Genomic DNA, 5,570 nt, shown 5'->3' on the forward strand with positions numbered 1-5,570 from the left:
GTTCATTCAGACGGCGGTGCCGAAGACGGATGGATTGGTTGGTCAGTTCGCGGTCTGAATGGCCACGTCCTGCCCGCTGCGCTGGACATTAAGGCCTGATGGACAGCGTTAAGCCTCTCTAAACACTCGAGGATGAACACAGCTGCTGGGAGAGACACTGGCCCACTGTGTTAGCGCCTACGAATAAGTACACAGACTCTGTCTCCGCTCGGCGGGAGGCCCCTGGGGGCCCCTCGGCGCATCTCTTGATTGTGTCCATCAACGGGCGTCAAACCCCAGCTTTGTGTCTTCTTTAAACGTTGACGTGCAAAACGAACGCGTCATCTACAGGAAGATGCACGCTTGGCGATCCGCTGAGAAAGAGACGCGAGATTATAGCCAGACGAGCGCTCCGGCTTGCCAATATTTGTTTATGTTTCGGTTTCTGCGACGTCGGCTAATTTAGTACGAACACAAGCTGCGAGTTCGTGCGGTAATGAACCCTCAGATGCTCGTTGAACCGCTGCCATCGGAGCGCTTTTATTCCGCACGTGCAATTACCAGGTCGGTCGGCGATCGAGGTTAAATGACTGCGTGGGATTTTGGCTGGAGCGCTTTTGGCCGGCTATGGCGAACAATTAGTTATGCAAATACATATAAGAGATGTAGAAAGCAGGAGCTGGACGGATGCGATGCCCAAAGGCGATGAACTTGGCCATCTCGTTTTGTCGGCCAGAAACCAATTAATGAGAACTTCAGTTGGACGCGTAACAACAGAGCGGCTGGAAACAGCATTGGCAGTCAAAGGCGTGTTGTTGTTGCTTTTTCCTCTTCATTAGACACGTAAAATAAGACGTTGTTTTCCTTTAGCGATCCTTCTCTGTCATAATCAAAGCCAGAGCTCCCGGTTGATCTCCTCGCCGCCGTTCGTGAACGTGCATTCGCTTAAAAGAGCTTTCGAACGTGCCTTGTGGAAAAGCAAACGTTCAGCCACTAATTCACAAATCCCTTTAAGAGGCTGAGAGTGTTTCGTGTTCCCACCGCGGCTTTAGTTAAACCCGAGTAATGATAGATGTTTGACGTCTCCTGCGCCGCCGCCTTCTTGACTGATGAAGTCACTCACGCCGGTAGATTAGTACGTGGTGTGGTCTTGACCCGGAATAGTTGACCCGCCTGGCGGATGGAGTCGTGTGGGCCGACCTACACGCAGAATAACTCAGACGTAGATGTTTGCAATGGAAGGGTTGATGGGATGCGTTCTGTGCTGGAGAAAAAAGGTGCAAATTGAGAGCTTTTTTATAGTACATATCAACTGATTCTCTTAGACAGTAATGATGTCAGATGTTCTTAGATGTTTCTCCTTCTGGCATTGATGGTTAAAAAATGTTAAAATGTTCTTCACACTAAGAAAGTGATTGATCTTTTCACTGAAAGGTTCTTTGAGGAACCCAAAATTGCTCTTTTATGGAATCACTGCAAAAACAAACCTATGTTGGGACCTTCAGTTTTAAGACTGTGAGTAAATCAAACCAGAAATCTCACACTGTGCTCAGATTTGCCAAGAATTATCAGGTTTTTCAACATTTGCAATCAAAGCTGTGAGATCTCAATATGAACTCAAATATTTACATGACCTTTCAATAGAGAAAAAGGTCTAAAATCACATCTGAGAGCTCTTTTATAGTGTGTCTCAATTGATTCACGTTGAAAGCAGTGATGAAATTAAGACTTTTGCTGAAGTCTTTTGCTTCTCAGATGTTTCTCCACTTTATTCATGAAGAACCTGTAACATTCACTGAACTTTTCAGGTTCTTTGTTGTGGAAAAATGTTATTAAATTGTTCTTCACACTAAGAAAATGATTCTTTTAAGAACTTTCCACTAAAAGTTTTTCACTTCTTTGAGGAACCCAGAATGGAATCACTGCAAAAATAAATCCATGTTGGATCCTTCATTTTTAAGATTGTGAGAAAAATAACTCCGAAATCTCACTAAAAACTTAACTACATCTCAAACTGCTCAGATTTGCCAACATCTGCAGTCAAAGGTTCAAGATCTCAGTATGAACTCAAATATTTACTCAAATATTGTAGAAAAAAAGTCTAAAAGTCATGTCTGGAAGCTCTTTTACTGTGTCTCAATTGATTGTCTTAGAAAGCAGTGATAAAATTAAGACTTAAGTCTTATATAAAGCTGAATATAAAAGACTTAAAGTCTTTGCTTCTCAGATGTTTCTCCTCTTGAAAATAAAGGTTCTTTATTGGCATTGATGGCTCCATGAAGAATCTTTAACATCCATGGAAACTTTCAATTCCACAAAAGGTCCTTTATAGTGGAAAAGGCTTAAAATGTTCTTCATACTAAGAAAAAAAATGGTTACTTGAAGAAACAATCACTGAAATGTTTATTGGGGAACCCAAAAAGGTTCTTCTGTGGCATCACTCTAAAAATAAAGACACACTACAGGAATCTGTGGAACCTTTCCATTGGACAAAAGTTTCTTTATAGTGAAAAAGATTCTTTAGATTAACGAAATGTTCTAGAAAAATGGTTCTTTTAAGAACTGTTTATTCAGGTTCTGAACAAACACTGTGATGAACAAAGAATTCCACAAACGGTTCCTTAGATTGTTAAAATGTTCTTTATACTATGGGGAAAATGGTTCTTTTAAGAACTGTTTACTGAAAACTTCCTTTAGAAAACCAAAAACTTTCAGAACAACCTTTTTCCAGACAATGAGCCATAAAACTATGACAACCTAACAAAATCTACTCAACGTTTAAAGTTGTAAAATGTTAAGTGTGCATTATTGTAAGGTGTTAAGAACATTTCTCATGACGTGTCAGCTAAGTATGAATTTTAGCAGAAATACCTGAAGCAATGTTGATGCTTCAGAACGAAACATCCAAGAAATCTATCTGTCTGCTGAATTGAAGAGCAACCACTGTGTGAAAACATCAGGTCACATGGTGCCGTTCTGACTGTTATGGTCTGTACTTACTAATATTTATTATTTGTGTCATTTTGATTATTCTTATTATGTGATCTTTTCTTTGTGATGTGCTGTTGTTTACCCAAAGTTGCAAAGAAAACCATCAGAGACCAGAGATGGATCCCTCCAGCAGCAGCATCAGTGTTTCAGGCTGTACTCAGCGACAGTTAGGAATGCAGCAGTAATCCACAGGTGTTTGGGCAAATTCCTTCAGTTTGGCAGGTTGAAAGGCTCTCGGTCCAGTAACACCGTAATGGTGATCTTCAGATGTGGCCAAATGCTGCTTAAAAGTGGGGTTCAGTCTTTACACCTCATCTCTTCCATCAAATTTGCATTAATATTTGAATAGCTTCTTTTAGAATACCACTTGCTCAGCACTGGATCCTCTGGAGTGAATGGGTGCCGTCAGAATGAGAGTCCAAACAGCTGATAAAAACATCACAGTAGTCCACAAGTAACCCACACCACTCCAGTCCATCAATTAATGTATTGTGAAGCCAAAGGATGTGTTCATAAGAAACAAATGCATTGTTCAGATGTTTTAAACTTCAAACTGTTGCTTCCGGCTAAAATATGAGTCTGTAATCCATAATAATGCTTACTTCAGTGAAGAAGTTCATATTATATTATCATCTTGAATCAAAATCAAGAAGTTGGTTTGGCTTGTAAATGGTGCATGATCACAGATCATTTTCTCCTCTGATTCAGACCAGACCACTTTTTCACTGGAGGAACTATTATTATGCATAGAGGACTCTTATTTTAGCCAAAAGCAGTTGTTTGAAGTTAAAAATGTCTTAATAATGGATTTGTTTCTTACAAACTCACAGCTTTTGTCTTCTCTGGACGTTAACTGATGGACTGGAGTGGTGTGGATTACTTGTGGATTATTATCAGCTCACATTCTGACGGCACCCATTCACTGCAGTTGGTGAGCAAGTAATACATTTCAAAAAATCTTGAAGAAACAAACTCATCTACATCTTGGATGGCTTGAAGGTGAGCACATTTTCAGCAAATTTTGGATTTAACGTTTCCTTCAAGATTTGGAGAAATGTAGCACAGCATCACTTGCTCACCAATGGATCCTTTGAAGTAAATGGGTGCCAATATGAAGCCAATGAAGCCAATAAATACATCACAATAATCCACAAGTAATCCACACCACTCCAGTCCATCAATTAATGTATTCTGAAGCCAAAAGATGTGTGTTTATAAGAAACAAATGCATTGTTAAGATGTTTTTAACTTTACACCGATGAGTCTGCAATCCATAATAATTCTTCCTCCAATGGAAAAAGTCCATATCCTATTGTCTTTTGTCGTGGATTTTCTAATATAATAAAGCCATAAAATAATAGTGAAGACTGAGAATGAAAAACCAAAAGAGAGGTTGTCTTTGTTTTGCTTTATTCTCTGCAGAGAAGAATGATCTGGTTTACACACAGCAGGCTGTGAGCAAAGAGATAAAGGTGGAGCTCACAGACCAGAGTTTTATAGTCAAAAGAATACATTTCAAAGTAGCAAAATCCCTCTTCTAACCAATGAAATGGTTGAAAACACATCACCCCATGGTATCACTTGTCAATTAGTTAATGTCTGGTCACTTTCAGACTAGCCCGTCCCTAGTACAACAACCATTATTAGAAATTAGTTCACTCTTACACAATATCCCAATCATTATATTCTACTTATAAGAACTAGTGATTATATTTCAAAGGTTAATTGATTAGAAAACATATGTGACTTAAATGTAATCAAGTAAGATTAATATAATCAATGTGTTATATGTAATATATGTAATTAGTAGATTTTAAAAATTTCCATTACACCTCTTGCATCAAAATCCACTCACATATTTGCTTAGGGCTGTTTTGGCTTGTAAACGGTGCTTGATTTATGCAGATTTCTCTCCTGATTCAGACCAGACCACTGTTTCACTGGAAGAAGTGTTATTATGCATAGAGGACTCGTATTTTAGCCAAAAGCAATGGTTTGAATAAAAATGTCTTAAAATTGATTTGTTTCTTACAAAATCACAGCTTTTGTCTTCCCAAGACATTAACTGATGGGCTGGAGTGGTGTGAATTACTTGTGGATTATTGTGATGTTTTTATCAGCTTCATTCTGACGGCACCCATTCACTGCAGAGGATCCACTGGTGAGCAAGTGATGCTGTGCTACATTTCTCCAAATCCTGAAGGAACAAATTCATCTACAATTTGGATGGCTTGAAGGTGAGCACATATTCAGCAAATTTTGGATTTAGAGTAATCCACACCACTCCAGTCCATCAATTAATGTATTGTGAAGCCAAAAGATGTGTGTTTATAAGAAACAAATGCATTGTTAAGATGTTTTTAACTTTAAACCAATGAGTCTGTAATCCATAATAATTCTTCCTCCAATGGAAAAAGTCCATATCCTATTGTCCTCGTGCATCAAAATCCACTCACATATTTGCTTAGGGCTTTTGTCTTAAGACGTTAACTGATGGACTGGAGTGGTGTGGATTACTTGTGGATTATTGTGATGTTTTTATCAGCTTCATTCTGACGGCACCCATTCACTTTAGAGGATCTGTTGGTGAGCAAGTGATG

This window comes from Labeo rohita, chromosome 11 (genome assembly GCF_022985175.1).
Source record: "Labeo rohita strain BAU-BD-2019 chromosome 11, IGBB_LRoh.1.0, whole genome shotgun sequence".
NCBI classification, from domain to species: domain Eukaryota; kingdom Metazoa; phylum Chordata; class Actinopteri; order Cypriniformes; family Cyprinidae; genus Labeo; species Labeo rohita.